The sequence below is a fragment of the Corythoichthys intestinalis genome, unplaced genomic scaffold (genome assembly GCF_030265065.1).
Source record: "Corythoichthys intestinalis isolate RoL2023-P3 unplaced genomic scaffold, ASM3026506v1 HiC_scaffold_28, whole genome shotgun sequence".
Classification (NCBI taxonomy): Eukaryota; Metazoa; Chordata; class Actinopteri; order Syngnathiformes; family Syngnathidae; genus Corythoichthys; species Corythoichthys intestinalis.
The window spans coordinates 202,964-223,697 of record NW_026651597.1 but is presented as its reverse complement, the minus strand read 5'-3'; positions in this window follow the sequence as shown (position 1 = coordinate 223,697).

Here is a 20,734-nt window from a genome sequence, read left to right as displayed (position 1 = left end):
TCAATGGGGAAAAAACTAAATTTCCCCAAATCATCAGAAAATGACCAGTTATCAATAGTACGTCTCCCCCAAACGTTCCGAACTCCATTGACGCTTATAGGGGGTGCTGCCATTGACGTCCATGGACGTCCAAAAATTTCCCCATTCATTTTCAATGGGGAAAAAACTAAATTTCCCCAAATCAACAGAAAATGACCAGATATTAATAGGACGTATACCCCAAACGTCCCCAATTCCATTTACGCTTATGGAGGGTGATGCCATTGACGTTCATGGACGTCCAAAATTTTTCCCATTCATTTTCAATGGGGAAAAAACTAAATTTCCCCAAATCATCAGAAAATGACCAGTTATCAATAGGACGTCTCCCCCAAATGTCCTCAACTCCATTGACGCTTATGGGGGGTGCTGCCATTGACGTCCATGGACGTCCAAAAATTTTCCCATTCATTTTCAATGGGAAATTTTTTTTTTTCCCCAAATCAACAGAAAATGACTAGATATCATGAGGACGTGTCCCCCAAATGTCCCCGATTGCATTGCCGCTTATGGAGGGTGATTCCATTGACGTCCATGGACGTCCAAACTTCCCATTCATTCCCAATGGCATTTCTTCATGTTTGTTCATTCTATTGATGCCAATGTACTTGGATTCCATTGACGCTTACGTAAGTTGATACCATTGACGTCCATGGACGTCCAAAATTTTTCCCATTCATTTTCAATGGGAATTTTTTTTTTCTCCCCCAAATCAACAGAAAATGACTAGATATCAATAGGACGTGTCGCCCAAATGTCCCCGATTGCATTGCCTCTTATGGAGGGTGATGCCATTGACGTTCATGGACGTCCAAACTTCCCATTCATTTCCAATGGCATTTCTTCATGTTTGTTCATTCTATTGATGCCAATGTACTTGGATTCCATTGACGCTTATGTAAGTTGATACCATTGACGTCCATGGACGTCCAAAATTTCCATTCATTTCCAATGGCATTTCTTCATGTTTGTTCATTCTATTGATGCCAATGTACTTGGATTCCATTGACGCTTATGTAAATGATACCATTGACGTCCATGGACGTCCAAAATTTTTCCCATTCATTTTCAATGGGAATTTTTTTTTTCCCCAAATCAACAGAAAATGACTAGATATCAATAGGACGTGTACCCCAAATGTTCCCGATTGCATTGCTGCTTATGGAGGGTGATGCCATTGACGTTCATGGACGTCCAAACTTCCCATTAAATCCCAATGGCATTTCTTCATGTTTGTTCATTCTATTGATGCCAATGTACTTGGATTCCATTGACGCTTATGTAAGTTGATACCATTGACGTCCATGGACGTCCAAAAATTTTCCCATTCATTTTCAATGGGAATTTTTTTTTTTTTTCCCCAAATCAACAGAAAATGACTAGATATCAATAGGACGTGTCCCCCAAATTTCCCCGATTGCATTGCCTCTTATGGAGGGTGATGCCATTGACGTCCACGGACGTCCAAACTTCCCATTCATTCCCAATGGCATTTCTTCATGTTTGTTCATTCTATTGATGCCAATGTACTTGGTATCCATTGACGTTTATGTAAGTTGATACCATTGACGTCCATGGACGTCCAAAATTTTTCCCATTCATTTTCAATGGGAATTTTTTTTTTTCCCCAAATCAACAAAAAATGACCAGATATCAATAGGACGTGTCCCCCAAACTTCTCCAATTCCATTGACGCTTATGAAGGGTGCCGCCATTGACGGCCATGGACGTCCAATTCTCCCAATCTTTTCTAATGGCTTTTACTTTGTTTAGTGCCATTGACTGGCATTATGGTCCATTCTATTGATAGACCTGAGTGGGGCTAAGATCTGTATCTCCACAGAGGAAAGACCAAGGTGTAATTTCTCCCGAAATTGCAGTTTCTAGTTATTATTATGCAATGGTTTCTCCGCGTTTTTTCGGCGCGCCGCGCAGCCCGAACCGTACCACCGATCGGCACCGTTCAAGTATCGACACGACCGGAATTTTCGCGCGACGATGGGAATTTTTCAAACGACCCCGAAAAATTTTTCGTTCGCCCGTAAACGGCGATTTTCCGATTTTTTACAACTTTTTCAAAACGCTACTTGTCCTACAATTTTTGACCAAATCACATAATTTGGACATCAAAAATTCCGGGACGGTGGGGGGCATAAAGATTGTATACAGAATTTGGAAAAAAATTACGGTTCTCCGGATATTTGCCAAAAACTATCCCATTCATTTCCAATGGGAATAGTTCCCATTCACTTTCTATAGTATTTCCAATGGACTTTACATTGCGTTGATGCCATTGACGGCCATGCATGTCGAATCTATTGATGCCAATGTACTTGGATTCATTTGACTATATGGATGTCGATGCCATTGACGGCCATGGACGTCCAAAATTTTTCCCATTCATTTTCAATGGGGAAAAAACTACATTTCCCCAAATCAACAGAAAATGACCAGATATCAATAGGACGTGTCCCCCAAACGTCCCCAACTCCATTGAGGCTTATAGGGGGTGCTGCCATTGTCGTCCATGGACGTCCAAAATTTTTCCCATTCATTTTCAATGGGGAAAAAACTAAATTTCCCCAAATCAACAGAAAATGACCAGATATTAATAGGACGTATACCCCAAACGTCCCCAACTCCATTGACGCTTATGGGGGGTGCTGCCATTGACGTCCAAAAATTTTCCCATTCATTTTCAATGGGAAATTTTTTTTTTCCCCAAATCAACAGAAAATGACTAGATATCATTAGGACGTGTCCCCCAAATGTCCCCGATTGCATTGCCGCTTATGGAGGGTGATTCATTCTATTGATGCCAATGTATCATTAGGACGTGTCCCCCAAATGTCCCCGATTGCATTGCCGCTTATGGAGGGTGATTCATTCTATTGATGCCAATGTACTTGGATTCCATTGACGCTTATGTAAGTTGATACCATTGACGTCCATGGACGTCCAAAATTTTTCCCATTCATTTTCAATGGGAATTTTTTTTTTTTCCCCAAATCAACAGAAAATGACTAGATATCATTAGGACGTGTCCCCCAAATGTCCCCGATTGCATTGCCTCTTATGGAAGGTGATGCCATTGACGTTCATGGACGTCCAAACTTCCCATTCATTTCCAATGGCATTTCTTCATGTTTGTTCATTCTATTGATGCCAATGTACTTGGATTCCATTGACGCTTATGTAAATTGATACCATTGACGTCCATGGACGTCCAAAATTTTCCCCATTCATTTTCAATGGGAATTTTTTTTTTTTTCCCCAAATCAACAGAAAATGACTAAATATCAATAGGACGTGTCGCCCCAATGTCCCCGATTGCATTGCCTCTTATGGAAGGTGATGCCATTGACGTTCATGGACGTCCAAACTTCCCATTCATTTCCAATGGCATTTCTTCATGTTTGTTCATTCTATTGATGCCAATGTACTTGGATTCCATTGACGCTTATGTAAATTGATACCATTGACGTCCATGGACGTCCAAAATTTTTCCCATTCATTTTCAATGGGAATTTTTTTTTTTCCCCAAATCAACAGAAAATGACTAGATATCATTAGGACGTGTCCCCCAAATGTCCCCGATTGGATTGCCGCTTATGGAGGGTGATGCCATTGACGTCCATGGACGTCCAAACTTCCCATTTATTTCCAATGGCATTTCTTCATGTTTGTTCATTCTATTGATGCCAATGTACTTGGATTCCATTGACGCTTATGTAAGTTGATACCATTGACGTCCATGGACGTCCAAAATTTTTCCCATTCATTTTCAATGGGAATTTTTTTTTTCCCCAAATCAACAGAAAATGACTAGATATCATTATGACGTGTCCCCCAAATGTCCCCGATTGCATTGCCGCTTATGGACGGTGATGCCATTGACGTTCATGGACGTCCAAACTTCCCATTAAATCCCAATGGCATTTCTTCATGTTTGTTCATTCTATTGATGCCAATGTACTTGGATTCCATTGACGCCTATGTAAGTTGATACCATTGACGTCCATGGACGTCCAAAAATTTTCCCATTCATTTTCAATGGGAATTTTTTTTTTTCCCCAAATCAACAGAAAATGACTAGATATCAATAGGACGTGTCCCCCAAATGTCCCCGATTGCATTGCCTCTTATGGAGGGTGATGCCATTGACGTCCACGGACGTCCAAACTTCCCATTCATTTCCAATGGCATTTCTTCATGTTTGTTCATTCTATTGATGCCAATGTACTTGGATTCCATTGACGCTTACGTAAATTGATACCATTGACGTCCATGGACGTCCAAAATTTTTCCCATTCATTTTCAATGGGAATTTTTTTTTTTTCCCCAAATCAACAGAAAATGACTAGATATCAATAGGACGTGTCCCCCAAACTTCCCCGATTCCATTAACAATTATGGAGGGTGCTGCCATTGACGGACATGGACGTCCAATTCTCCCAAACTTTTCTAATGGCTTTAACTTTGTTTAGTGCCAATGACTGGCATTATGGTCCATTCTATTGATAGACCTGAGTGGGGCTAAGATTTGTATCTCCACAGAGGAAAGACCAAGGTGTGTAATTTCTCCCGAAATTGCAGTTTCTAGTTATTATTACCTTGGTCTTTCTGAAGTAAAGAACAAGGTTATGTTATTCTACAACTTTATTATTACCTTGGTCTTTCCAAGGGAAAGAACAAGGTTATGTTGTTGTACAACTTTATTGTTATTATTATTATGCAATGGTTTCTCCGCGTTTTTTCGGCGCGCCGCGCAGCCCGAACCGTACCACCGATCGGCACCGTTCAAGTATCGACACGACCGGAATTTTCGCGCGACGATGGGAATTTTTCAAACGACCCCGAAAAATTTTTCGTTCGCCCGTAAACGGCGATTTTCCGATTTTTTACAACTTTTTCAAAACGCTACTTGTCCTACAATTTTTGACCAAATCACATAATTTGGACATCAAAAATTCCGGGACGGTGGGGGGCATAAAGATTGTATACAGAATTTGGAAAAAAATTACGGTTCTCCGGATATTTGCCAAAAACTATCCCATTCATTTCCAATGGGAATAGTTCCCATTCACTTTCTATAGTATTTCCAATGGACTTTACATTGCGTTGATGCCATTGACGGCCATGCATGTCGAATCTATTGATGCCAATGTACTTGGATTCATTTGACTATATGGATGTCGATGCCATTGACGGCCATGGACGTCCAAAATTTTTCCCATTCATTTTCAATGGGGAAAAAACTAAATTTCCCCAAATCAACAGAAAATGACCAGATATTAATAGGACGTATACCCCAAACGTCCCCAACTCCATTGACGCTTATGGGGGGTGCTGCCATTGACATCCATGGACGTCCAAAATTTTTCCCATTCATTTTCAATGGGGAAAAATCTAAATTTCCCCAAATCATCAGAAAATGACCAGTTATCAATAGTACGTCTCCCCCAAACGTTCCGAACTCCATTGACGCTTATAGGGGGTGCTGCCATTGACGTCCATGGACGTCCAAAAATTTTCCCATTCATTTTCAATGGGGAAAAAACTAAATTTCCCCAAATCAACAGAAAATGACCAGATATTAATAGGACGTATACCCCAAACGTCCCCAATTCCATTTACGCTTATGGAGGGTGATGCCATTGACGTTCATGGACGTCCAAACTTCCCATTCATTTCCAATGGCATTTCTTCATGTTTGTTCATTCTATTGATGCCAATGTACTTGGATTCCATTGAAGCCTATGTAAGTTGATACATTGACGTCCATGGATGTCCAAAATTTTTCCCATTCATTTTCAATGGGAAATTTTTTTTTTCCCCCAAATCAACAGAAAATGACTAGATATCAATAGGACGTGTCGCCCAAATGTCCCCGATTGCATTGCCTCTTATGGAGGGTGATGCCATTGACGTTCATGGACGTCCAAATTTCCCATTCATTTCCAATGGCATTTCTTCATGTTCGTTCATTCTATTGATGCCAATGTACTTGGATTCCATTGACGCTTATGTAAATTGATACCATTGACGTCCATGGACGTCCAAAATTTTTCCCATTCATTTTCAATGGGAATTTTTTTTTTTCCCCAAATCAACAGAAAATGACTAGATATCATTAGGACGTGTCCCCCAAATGTCCCCGATTGGATTGCTGCTTATGGAGGGTGATGCCATTGACGGCCATGGACGTCCAATTCTCCCAATCTTTTCTAATGGCTTTTACTTTGTTTAGTGCCATTGACTGGGATTATGGTCCATTCTATTGATAGACCTGAGTGGGGCTAAGATTTGTATCTCCACAGAGGAAAGACCAAGGTGTAATTTCTCCCGAAATTGCAGTGTCTAGTTATTATTATTATTCAATAATTGTTGACGTTTTTTTCGGCGCGCCGCGCAGCCCGAACCATACCTCCAATCGGTACCGTTCAAGTATCGGCACGACCGGAATTTTCGCGCGACGATGGGAATTTTTCAAACGGCCCCGAAAATTTTTCCGTTCGGCCGTAAACGCCGATTTTCCAATTTTAAAAAAAAATTTCAAAACGCTACTTGTCCTACAATTTTTGACCAAATCACATAATTTGGACATCAAAAATTCCGGGACGGTGGGGGGCATAAAGATTGTATACAGAATTTGGAAAAAATGTACGCTTCCCCGGATATTTGCCAAAAACTATCCCATTCATTTCTAATGCGAAAATTTCCCATTCATTTCAATGGGATTTCCAATGCAATTTACATTGCATTGATGCCATTGACGGCCATGCATGTCGAATCTATTGATGCCAATGTACTTGGCTTCAATTGACAATATGGATGTCGATGCCACTGACGGCCATGGACGTCCAAAATTTTTCCCATTCATTTCCAATGGGGAAGAAACTACATTTCCCCAAATCAACAGAAAATGACCAGATATCAATAGGACGTGTCCCCCAAACGTCCCCAACTCCATTGACGCTTATAGGGGGTGCTGCCATTGACGTCCATGGACGTCCAAAATTTTCCCCATTCATTTTCAATGGGGAAAAAACTAAATTTCCCCAAATCAACAGAAAATGACCAGATATTAATAGGACGTATACCCCAAACGTCCCCAACTCCATTGACGCTTATGGGGGGTGCTGCCATTGACGTCCATGGACGTCCAAACTTCCCATTAATTTCCAATGGCATTTCTTCATGTTTGTTCATTCTATTGATGCCAATGTACTTGGATTCCATTGACGCTTATGTAAGTTGATACCATTGATGTCCATGGACGTCCAAAATTTTTCCCATTCATTTTCAATGGGAATTTTTTCCCCCCCACCCAAATCAACAGAAAATGACTATATATCAAAAGGACGTGTACCCCAAATGTCCCCGATTGCATTGCCGCTTACGGAGGGTGATGCCATTGACGTTCATGGACGTCCAAACTTCCCATTCATCTCCAATGGCATTTCTTCATGTTTGTTCATTCTATTGATGCCAATGCACTTGGATTCCATTGACGCTTATGTAAGTTGATGCCATTGACGTCCATGGACGTCCAAAATTTTTCCCATTCATTTTCAATGGAAAATTTTTTTTTTCCCCCAAATTAACAGAAAATGACTAGATATCATTAGGACGTGTCCCCCAAATGTCCCCGATTGCATTGCCGCTTATGGAGGGTGATGCCATTGACTTCAATGGACGTCCAAACTTCCCATTCATTTCCAATGGCATTTCTTCATGTTTGTTCATTCTATTGATGCCAATGTACTTGGATTCTATTGACGCTTATGTAAGTTGATACCATTGACGTCCATGGACGTCCAAATTTTTTCCCATTTATTTTCAATGGGAATTTTTTTTTTTTCCTTCAAATCAACAGATAATGACTAGATATCAATAGGACGTGTCCCCCAAACTTCCCCAATTACATTGATGCTTATGGAGGGTGCTGCCATTGTCGGCCATGGACGTCCAATTCTCCCAATCTTTTCTAATTGCTCTTACTTTGTTTAGTGCCATTGACTGGCATTATGGTCCATTCTATTGATAGACCTGAGTGGGGCTAAGATTTGTATCTCCACAGAGGAAAGACCAAGGTGTAATTTCTCCCGAAATTGCAGTTTCTAGTTTTTATTTATTATTATTCAATAATTGTTGACGTTTTTTTCGGCGCGTCGCGCAGCCCGAACCGTACCACCGATCGGTACCGTTCAAGTATCGGCACGACCGGAATTTTTGCGTGACGATGGGAATTTTTCAAACGGCACCGAAAAATTTTCCGTTCGCCCGTAAACGGCAAATTTCCGGAAAAAACAAAAAAGTTTCAAAACGCTACTTGTCCTACAATTTTTGACCAAATCGCATAATTTGGGCATAAAAAATTCCGGGACGGTGAGGGGCATAAAGATTGTATACAGAATTTGGAAAAAATTTACGGTTCCCCGGATATTTGCCAAAAACTATCCCATTCATTTCTAATGGGAAAAATCCCCATTCACTTTCAATGGGATTTCAATGGAATTTACATTGCATTGATGCCATTGACGGCCGTGCATGTCGAATATACTGATGCCAATGTACTTGGACTCTATTGACTATATGGATGTCAATGCCATTGACGGCCATGGACGTCCAAAATTTTTCCCATTAATTTTCAATGGGGAAAAAACTAAATTTCCCCAAATCAACAGAAAATGACCAGATATCAATAGGATGTGTCCCCCAAACTTCCCCAATTCCATTGACGCTTATGAAGGGTGCCGCCATTGACGTCCATGGACGTCCAAAATTTTTCCCATTCATTTTCAATGGGGAAAAAACTAAATTTCCCCAAATCAACAGAAAATGACCAGATATTAATAGGACGTATACCCCAAACGCCCCCAACCCTATTGACGCTTATGGGGGGTGCTGCCATTGACGTCCATGGACGTCCAAAATTTTTCCCATTCATTTTCAATGTGAATTTTTTTTTTTTCCCCAAATCAACAGAAAATGACTAGATATCAATAGGACGTGTCCCGCAAATGTCCCCGATTGCATTGCTGCTTATGGAGGGTGATGCCATTGACGTCCACGGACGTCCAAACTTCCCATTCATTTCCAATGGCATTTCTTCATGTTTGTTCATTCTATTGATGCCAATGTACTTGGATTCCATTGACGCTTATGTAAGTTGATACCATTGACGTCCATGGACGGCCAAAATTTTTCCCATTCATTTTCAATGGGAATTTTTTTTTCCCCCCAAATCAACAGAAAATGACTAGATATCAATAGGACGTGTCCCCCAAATGTCCCCGATTGCATTGCCGCTTATGGAGGGTGATGCCATTGACGTTCATGGACGTCCAAACTTCCCATTCATTTCCAATGGCATTTCTTCATGTTTGTTCATTCTATTGATGCCAATGTACTTGGATTCCATTGACGCTTATGTAAGTTGATACCATTGACGTCCATGGACGTCCAAAATTTTTCCCATTCATTTTCAATGGGATTTTTTTTTTCCCACCAAATCAACAGAAAATGACTAGATATCAATAAGACGTGTACCCCAAACTTCCCCGATTCCATTAACAATTATGAAGGGTGCGGCCATTGACGTCCATGGACGTCCAATTCTCCCATTCATTTCTAATGGCTTTTACTTTGTTTCGTGCCATTGACTGGCATTATTGTCCATTATGTTGATAGACCTGAGTGGGGCTAAGATCTGTATCTCCACAGAGGAAAGACCAAGGTGTAATTTCTCCCGAAATTGCAGTTTCTAGTTATTTATTCATCTTATTCTCCGTGTTTTTTTGAGCCAACGCACAGCCCAAACCGTAGCACCGATCGGCACCGTTGAAGTATCGGCACGACCGGATTTTTCGCGTGACGATGGGAATTTTTCAAACCGCCACGAAAAATTTTCCGTTCGCCCGTAAACGGCAATTTTCCGAAAAATAAAAAAAGTTTCAAAATGTATCTAGTCCTACAATTTTTGACCAAATCACATAATTTGGGCATCAAAAATTCCGGCACGGTGAGGGGCATAAAAGTTGTATACAGAATTTGGCAAAAATTTACGGTTCCCCGGAAATTTGCCAAAAACTTTCCTATTCATTTTGAATGGAAAAAAAACGCGCGCTTCACAGCCCGAACCGTTAGACCGATCGGCACCGTTCAAGTATCGGCACGACCGGAATTTTCGCGTGACACAGGAAATTTTACAAATGGCCCCGAAAATTTTTCCGTTCGTCCGTAAACGGCAATTTTCTGTGAAAAAAAAAAAAGTTTCAAAATGAATCTAGTCCTACAATTTTTGACCAAATCACATAATTTGGCCATCAAAAATTCCGGGACGGTGAGGGGCATAAAAGTTGTATACAGAATTTGGAAAAAAATTACGCTTCCTCGGAAATTTGCCAAAAACTATCCCATTCATTTCGAATGGGAAAAGTCCCATTCACTTCCAATGGGATTTCCAATGGAATTTACATTGCAATGATGCAATTGACGGCCATGCATGTCGAATCTACTGATGCCAATGTACTTGGATTCAATTGACTATATGGATGTCGATGCCATTGACGGCCATGGACGTCCAAAATTTTTCCCATTCATTTTCAATGGGGAAAAAACAAAATTACCCCAAATCAACAGAAAATGACCAGATATCAATAGGACGTATCCCCCAAACTTCCCCAATTCCATTGACGCTTATGAAGGGTGCCGCCATTGACTTACATGGACGTCCAAAATTTTTCCCATTCATTTTCAATGGGGAAAAAACTAAATTTCTCCAAATCAACAGAAAATGACCAGATATCAATAGGACGTATACCCCAGACGTCCCCAACTCCATTGACGCTTATGGGGGGTGCTGCCATTGACGTCCATGGACGTCCAAAATTTTACCCATTCATTTTCAATGGGAATTTTTTTTTTTTCTTCCCCAAATCAACAGAAAATGACTAGATATCAATAGGACGTGTCCCCCAAATGTCCCCAATTGCATTGCTACTTATGGAGGGTGATGCCATTGACGTCCAGGGACGTCCAAACTTCCCATTTATTCCAATGGCATTTCTTCATGTTTGTTCATTCTATTGATGCCAATGTACTTAGATTCCATTGACGCTTATGTAAGTTGATACCATTGACGTCCATGGACGTCCAAAATTTTTCCCATTCATTTTCAATGGGATTTTTTTTTTTCCCCCAAATCAACAGAAAATGACTAGATATCATTAGGACGTGTCCCCCAAATGTCCCTGATTGGATTGCCGCTTATGGAGGGTGATGCCATTGACGGCCATGGACGTCCAATTCTCCCAATCTTTTCTAATGGCTTTTACTTTGTTTAGTGCCATTGACTGGCATTATGGTCCATTCTATTGATAGACCTGAGTGGGGCTAAGATTTGTATCTCCACAGAGGAAAGACCAAGGTGTAATTTCTCCCGAAATTGCAGTTTCTAGTTTTTCATCTTATTCTACGCGTTTTTTTGAGCCAACGCACAGCCCAAACCGTAGCACCGATCGGCACCGTTCAAGTATCGGCACAACCGAAATTTTCGCGTGACGATGGGAATTTTTCAAACGGCCCCGAAAAATTTTCCGTTCGCCCGTAAACGGCAAATTTCCGAAAAAAAAAAAAAGTTTCAAAACGCTACTTGTCCTACAATTTTTGACCAAATCGCATAATTTGGGCATCAAAAATTCCGGGACGGTGAGTGGCATAAAAGTTGTATACAGAATTTGGCAAAAATTTACGGTTCCCGGGAAATTTGCCAAAATCTTTCCTATTCATTTTGAATGGAAAAAAAAACGCGCGCTTCACAGCCCGAACCGATAGACCGATTGGCACCGTTCGAGTATCGGCACGACCGGAATTTTCGCGCGACGCAGGGACTTTTTCGAAACACCCCAAAAAAGTTTCGTTTTTCCGTAATACGGCGATATTCCGATTTTTAAAAAATTTTTCAAAACACTACTTGTCCTACAATTTTTGACCAAATCACAGAATTTGGACATTAAAAATTCCGGGACGGTGTGGGGCATAAAGATTGTATACAGAATTTGGAAAAAATTTACGCTTCCCCGGATATTTGCCAAAAACTATCCCATTCATTTCTAATGGGAAAAATCCCCATTCACTTTCAATGGGATTTCAATGGAATTTACATTTTATTGATGCCATTGACGGCCATGCATGTCGAATCTACTGATGCCAATGTACTTGGATTCTATTGACTATATGGATGTCGATGCCATTGACGGCCATGGACGTCCAAAATTTTTCCCATTCATTTTCAATGGGGAAAAAACAAAATTTCCCCAAATCAACAGAAAATGACCAGATATCAATAGGACGTGTCCCCCAAACTTCCCCAATTCCATTGACGCTTATGAAGGGTGCCGCCATTGACTTCCATGGACGTCCAAAATTTTTCCCATTCATTTTCAATGGGGAAAAAACTAAATTTCCCCAAATCAACAGAAAATGACCAGGTATTAATAGGACGTTTACCCCAAACGTCCCCAACTCCATTGACGCTTATGGGGGGTGCTGCCATTGACGTCCAAGGACGTCCAAAATTTTTCCCATTCATTTTCAATGGGAATTTTTTTTTCCCCCCCAAATCAACAGAAAATGACCAGATATCAATAGGACGTGTCCCCAAACTTCCCCAATTACATTGACGCTTATGAAGGGTGCCGCCATTGACGGCCATGGACGTCCAAATTTCCCATTCATTTCTAATGGCTTTTAATCATGTTTTTTCATTCTATTGATGCCAATGTACTTGGATTCCATTGACGCCTATGTAAGTTGATACCATTGACGTCCATGGACGGCCAAATTTTTTCCCATTCATTTTCAATGGGAATTTTTTTTTCTTCCCCCAAATCAACAGAAAATGACTCGATATCAATAGGAAGTGTCCCCCAAACTCCCCCGATTCCATTAACAATTATGAAGGGTGCCGCCATTGACGTCCATGGACGTCCAATTCTCCCAATCACTTCTAATGGCTTTTACTTTGTTTAGTGCCATTGGTGGCATTATGGTCCATTCTATTGATAGACCTGAGTGGGGCTAAGATCTGTATCTCCACAGAGGAAAGACCCAGGTGTAATTTCTCCCGAAATTGCAGTTTCTAGTTCTTTATTATTATTCAATAATTGTTGACGTTTTTTTCGGCGCGCCGCGCAGCCCGAACCATACCACCGATCGGCACCGTTCAAGTATCGGCACGACCGGAATTTTCGCGCGACGATGGGAATTTTTCAAAATCCCCCGAAAAATTTTCCGTTCGCCCGTAAACGGCAATTTTCCCGAAAAAAAAAAAAGTTTCAAAATGTATCTAGTCCTACAATTTTTGACCAAATCACATAATTTGGGCATCAAAAATTCCGGGACGTTGAGGGGCATAAAAGTTGTATACAGAATTTGGAAAAAAATTTACGGTTCCCCGGAAATTGGCCAAAAAATATTCCATTCATTTGTAATGGGAAAAGTTCCCATTCACTTCCAATGGGATTTCCTATGGACTTTACATTGCATTGATGCCATTGACGGCCATGCATGTCTAATTTACTGATGCCAATGTACTTGGATTCTATTGACTATATGGATGTCGATGCCATTGACCGCCATGGACGTCCAAAATTTTTCCCATTCATTTTCAATGGGGAAAAAACAAAATGTCCCCAAATCAGTAGGAAATCACCAGATATCAATAGGACCTTTACCCCAAATGTCCCCGATAGCATTGATGCTTATGGAGGGTGATGCCATTGACGTCCATGGACGTCCAAATTTTTCCCATTCATTTTCAATGGCAAAAAAAAAAAAAAGTCCCCATATCAGTAGGAAATCACCAGATATCAATAGGACCTTTACCCCAAATGTCCCCGATAGCATTGATGCTTATGGAGGGTGATGCCATTGACGTCCATGGACGTCCAAATTTTTCCCATTCATTTTCAATGGCAAAAACAAAAAATGTCCCCAAATCAGTAGGAAATCACCAGATATCAATAGGACCTTTACCCCAAATGTCCCCAACTGCATTGACGCTTATTGAGGGCTCCGCCATTGACGGCCATGGACGTCAAAATTTCCCATTCATTTCTAATGGCTTTTACTTTGTTTCGTGCCATTGACTGGCATTATGGTCCATTCTATTGATAGACCTGAGTGGGGCTAAGATCTTTATCTCCACAGAGGAAAGACCAAGGTGTAATTTCTCCCGAAATTGCAGTTTCTAGTTAACTCAATGCCATTGACGACGCTAGATGTCAAATCTATTGAAATGGGAGTGTTAGCAAAGGAATGGATGTTCATTCTGTCACCCCACCTATTTTAAATGGATTATATGTCTGCTGGTGATATTTAAATTCACAGCAGAAGTATGAAAAGAGCCACGTGGTCTAGCGTCGTCAATGGCATTGAGTTAATTGTTACTTTAAAAATTTCATAGGATGTTTCTCAAAACGTCATACAAAAAACAATGTACAGGGTGACCCAAAAAAAGTTTACACTCAGTTGGGGGCTTGTTTAAAAGCCATTGAAACATATCCAAATAGGTTGTCATGCTTAAGTGATTCATTAAGGTCACTCAATGCAGCTGGTAATTTCTCGTCTCTACAATTCCTGTGCTTCTGCTGAAAATGAAGAAAACTTTAGCTCTACCTGAATTGCTGCGTGCCGGTCTGACACCTACTGAGATTGCAGCAAATCTGAGAATATCCAGATGTGCAGTCTACAAAGTTAAAAAGAAGCTGAAAGATACTGGAACAGCCTCACGAAAACCTGGGTCTGGAAAACCCGATCTGTGCGGACCAAAAAGTTGATTGACAAGGTGATATGTGGCCACCCCAGAGTCCAGATCTCAATCCCCTGGATTATAGCATATGGGCAACTGTGGAGGACAGTGCCTGTAGGAAGCCACAAACTTCTGTGGCAGCCTTGGGTCCATTGTTAGATCTTGGGAAAAGATGACAGCATCCTACATAAAGAAGACCTGTCAAGCGTTCCGCAGGCGCCTGGAGGCTGTTGTGTCACTTAAGGGAGGACACATTGAAAAATAGAGTGTACTGTACATTGTTCTTTACAATAATGTATAATTTGTGATTACATTCTAATTCTAAGCTGAATAAACATGGCATTTAAGTTGTATTATGGCAGTGTAAACTTTTTTTGGGGTCACACTGTAAATACAGTACATTAAAAACACCCAAATCCAGGTGAATTCTGGATTTCAAAGTCCATGTTTTGCTTGAAGACACCATATGTGTCTTAAAATAAAGCTGACAATGTATTGGCACAAGTCTTGGCGAGTGGAACGTGAGTGTCAAGAACTCGATGCGTGGAAGGGGCTGGTGGAAATGTGAACATCAGAACTTCTTCCAGGGAAACGGCTGCAACTTTCTCTGAAATAAGAATGGCAACAATGCAGTAGATCATTTGACTGGCCTGCATTACGCAATGCTTTTATTACCACAATAAAAGTATATAATTAGGACATGTCAAGGAAATCTTATTAAGGCCTGGTAACCAAATGAATAATGTTAGCTTTCTCCGGTAAACGTATGTATCGTTTTCCAGAGGTAAAGAAAGTCATACTGCACTGTTTTACTTACTCGAAGGACGTTCTGCGTCATTGACATTAGAAACTTCTCGAAGCCTCTTGTCACAGCCGCTGCAAAAATTAGGTGAAGATTCTACCAACTGCTTTCCACAGGTCTGGCAATGCATTATACTTCAAGAATTCAGTTGTGTTTTACATATTTTTGGCCAAATGTTGAACTTCAACCAAAAGCGAGCAGTAACTATCTCTGCTGGTAGGCGCCGTCTTGCAGTTGAGTCTTCCGTCTCGAGCATACTGTTTCCGGTGGATTCGTCCAATCAGCAATGAGTTAACATTTTGACTGGTCCCTACTAGGGATGGGAATTGATACGATTTTTACGATTCCGATTCCATTATCGATATTGCTTAACGATTCGATTCTTTATCGATTCTCTTATCGATTCTAATTTCGGGAAGAGGAAGAACAAACATTTTGATTGCCATCAAGTTTGTTTAATCAGAAGTCACAACCTTACAAACTCACAATGAGGTCAAAAGAGGCCCAAAGCCTCAATGTTAACTGTGGCAATAAGTGGCAAATGCACAAGAATGTGTAACATTTTACTGAAACATTTTTCTAATAGAAATAAAAATATTGGCATATTTTGGCATATAGGTCGTTGTTCTGCCTTTGGCAATGTCCCCAAACTTTTTCCTGTGAGGGCCAAATAACTTTTCCCTTCTCTGATGAGAGGCTGGGGTCAGTTTGTAACAGAAAAAGTGTGACGATTGCAGGAGTGCGAAATGTAAAAAAATTATTGTTTTTCAGAAAGCCACAATCAAATAACCCTCTGTGGATTCTTCACGGAACAAAAGTAAATAAAATAAAAATAAAAATATAATATAATAATAATAAATAATAATAGCACTATTATTAAATAGATAATAACCAAATAACCCTCTCTGAGTTCTTCACTAAAAAAGGCCAGGAAATAAATAACACTACTGAAGGAGAAAAAAACAAAAACAAAAATTCAAAATGCTCTCTGGAATTGTTCAGGGGGCCGGACCAAATATGGAGCTGCGGGCCGTAGTTTGGGGACCCCTGTTTTTATTTACCAGTATATTGAAATGCATGCCTTTTAGTTTTTATGGCGCTTTCACGCTCAAGTGGTGGCGCCCTTGCGCTTCCTCACGCGAAGAACAGCGCGAAGAAGAAGAAATGCGCATCCAAGCCAGTGAGCGAGTTAGTGAGAAAGGGAAACACTGCCACGAGCCTACGTTCTTTGTTAATGTTTGTAAAATATCCACAGAGCCAACGCCTGTATGTATCATCTTCTGTGTTGTTGTTGTGTGTTTCCACTCGCGATCGGACACTTAAATCCAGTTGTGTAGTGGTTTAAACGACGTTCTAATGCTAGCGAACGCATGCTAACTGTTTGCTATGACTGTGTTAGCAGCTAATCATCGCTGATTTACGTTGATGCGAACCTGTTTGTTATTGGGGACGAAATTGATTTGTTTCATTTCTATTTTTAGTTTCAAGTGATGGTTGAATAAAGTCAGCAAATTATACCAACGTCTTCTGCATCGTCATTTGGGAGTTTAGCTAGCTGTATAGCCAGGACTGAGCCTTAGCGTCTCGGTGAGGACAGTGCAGTCTATTCCCTCCCGATGCAGTTATTTCCATCTCGCAATGACTGCAAGTCGCTTTGTTGTAATTTTTCCTCGTGAAGTGAAGACACACTTTCGAGCGTTCGAACCTACGTCATTGTTATGTTTACGGCGGCAACGCTCGTGCTAAACAATCTTAACCTTTCATTTTCACCCTTTTTCCTGGTGAAGTGTAGCCAAACTTTGGAGCGAATGGTTCTTGGCGCCATGCTAGTTTGATGCGTCTGGACAACAAGACACGTCACGACGCAATATGCGTCTTTAGGGATCGTTAAAGGGATCGTTAAGGCTTTTTCATTGTGATGTCGAGGCCTCGAAACACTCGGAACCGGTTCTGAATTGGAATCGGATTTCGATTCCCATCCCTAGTCCCTACCTTTTCCGGTTGGCCAAATGTAATTTCATTTCGGGCCGAAATCTGATGTCATTTCCAATTTGTCGTTGCGTTTTTTAAATTGTTATTTTGTCATGTGATTTGTCGTTGTGTTTTTTAATTTGTTTTTTTGTTATGTGATTTGCAATTGTGTTTTTTAATTTGGCGTTGTGTTTTTTAATTTGTTTTTTTGTTATGTGATTTGCAGTTTTGTTTTTTTATTTGGCGTTGTGTTTTTCAGTTTGTTATTTTGTTATGTGATTTGCAGTTTTGTTTTTTTATTTGGCGTTGTGTTTTTCAGTTTGTTATTTTGTTATGTGATTTGTCGTTGTGTTTTTTTAATTTGTTTTTTTGTTTTGTGATTTGCAATTGTGTTTTTTAATTTGGCGTAGTGTTTTTTAATTTGTTTTTTGTTATGTGATTTGCAGTTGTGTTTTTTTATTTGGCATTGTGTTTTTCAATTTGTTATTTTGTTATGTGATTTGGCGTTGTGTTTAATTTCTTTTTTGTTATGTGATTTGCAATTGTGTTTTTTAATTTGGCGTTGTGTTTTTTAATTTGTTTTTTGTTATGTGATTTGCAGTTGTTTTTTAATGTTTTTTTGTTATGTGATTTGGCGTTTTGTTTTTTAATTTGTTATTTTGTTATGTGATTTGCAGTTGTGTTTTTTAATTTGGCGTTTTGTTTTTTAATTTGTTATTTTGTTAAGTGATTTGCAGTTGTGTTTTTTAATTTGGCGTTTTGTTTTTTAATTTGCCGTTGTGTTTTTTGATTTGCCGTTGTGTTTTGCACTTCAGGGCCACCGTACAAATGCATGTTGGACACCAAACCATGCGTTAGTGCAGTATTTCCAGATTTGAGAAAAGCATATGACACCGTAAATCATGAAATTCTTCTGTCTAAATGAACCTATTTGAATTTTTCCTTGGATGCAATTCAGTGGATAAAATAATATTTATAACTCAGTAAACTGAGTCTGCATTAACAGTGTCAAATCAACATTTTAAATGTCCCTGTTGGCCTGCCTCAGAGCACAATACTTGGCCCACTGTTATGTGCTATGTAAAATAATGACTTGCCAAATTCATAATTTTGATAATAATGTGTAAATGTTGAATTTCAAATACTGTATATGAAAAATATGATGCTGTCATCTTCACCGGTGCAAACAAATATTTAAGACGCAGCCTCTGCTCTCACAATTGCGATGATTCCTATAAATGAATGGCTTAACCTAAACACAACTAAAACTGCTTGTATGATATTCACAAAGTGACCTTCGGACATCAAACATTAAGGTGTTTTTGGGAGGACAGGAACTACAAATTGTCTCTGAATTTAAGAACCCTGGAGTGACACTTGATTCCACACAGTCTTTTATGTGCCACATTAAAAGAATATGTAATACAGTGAAATTCAACAACAATTTTAAACAACAAACAACAATTTTAAACAAATATGACCTTTTATAACACTTGGGGCTGCTAGAATGTTTCAGCGTTCAATGATTTTATCACACATTGAATATTGCTTTACATGTTGACAGTGGCGAGGGATTTGGGGCGCTTAGGGTGCTGAAAAAAAAAATGTTTTAGTAGATTTTTTTTGAGGGGGTGGTAAAAATAAATAAATAAAACCTATGGAAACAGTAGCATATTGTTGCATATTGGGATTAAATATATATGTTGAAAAATATTTGTTTTTTTTTTAATAACAATGTCACTACCTGACTCCTAATCAGGTTGAATAAGGTGCTATTTGTGAAAAGGGGGCGTTCAACCGAGGTTTACTGGACCTCTTAGTTTTCAGATTGTTTGTGTGTCATTGCGCCGTCTAGCTGCGGGGAATTCCATTATAAAACATGGGCACTTTTATTTCCAGTACAAAAACTCCAACACGCACTGGAGGTGAAATAGCACTGTCTTTGTTGTAGACTAACCCCAGAATCCCACTGGGTCCGCCGCACTACACTCATCTACAGTCCGAACGACGCAACAAATACGTTTGTATTGTAGTCAGTACGAGGTGGTCCACATGAGCCACTCAGCTCCGATCCGCCCGAGTCCGGCCTCTCCGGTCGGTCAAAAGTAAAATACGGACGAAGTCTATTTTCTGGTCCGTCAACCTGCGGCCGGATCAAGTGCTGCCGTTTAGCATGCACCAAACAGGAATTAGACCGGCAGCAATATCCATTATTTCAAAGTAAATTATGTTTATAAAAGTATTATGAATGTAATTTTAACTTGATTTTAATGACATTTACACAAAACAAAATCTATGTAGGTCATTTGCATGGGATGCACAGTGCTTTTGTTTCTTCCTAAAACGATTGTACAGTACCGTCACTTGGAAGCGCTGCAATAATGTGTCAGCACGACCCTCCTGTTGATGCGGCAACACGACGCTCCCAATGGTGGGTGACTGACATCATAATTGAGTGCGGAGAAAAATAAACTGTACAAAGTGAGCTGCCAATTCTTACAAGCGCAACACTGGTGTCAAAAGTGGAATGTAGGATGACAACCACGATTGAGGAGAAACCGGGTGGCCGTCCTTCATTGAGACCGGCCCGCCCCCTATTAATCCCGACCATCTCCATTCTTGCAGTCGGACATCCGGGCATTAATGGCGTCACCAACAAAGCGTCGCCATATTTAAATGGGGGCAAAACACGAGTCACAAGCAGTTGCTCTGTCGTGCATTGTAGTACAAAAGTGTTGAACTTCTGTCTTATTTGCGGTCTTTTTTCCGTCGGAATGACTAAAAGTTGCAGGTTGTAACACAAGGAAGAGTTCGGAGCCGCATTTGAAGTTCTTCATTCTTCTTCGTGAGAAGAAAAGGACAAGCAATTGGCTGAAAGCAATCAATCGAGGAACAGTAAAAGAAGACTGTTTCTTGGAGCAGGCGCATTTAGGTTTGCAGCCGATATTTTATTATTGGTGAGTAAACTTTAATCGATTTTTTTTTTGCCCCAATTAGCTGCTAGTATTCAGGATGCAGTGGTTATTATTACCAGAAGCGACAACTCGCAAAGCGTTATTTTTCTTTTGCTGTGAACTGCTCTGGTCAATTGGTATATTATTGGC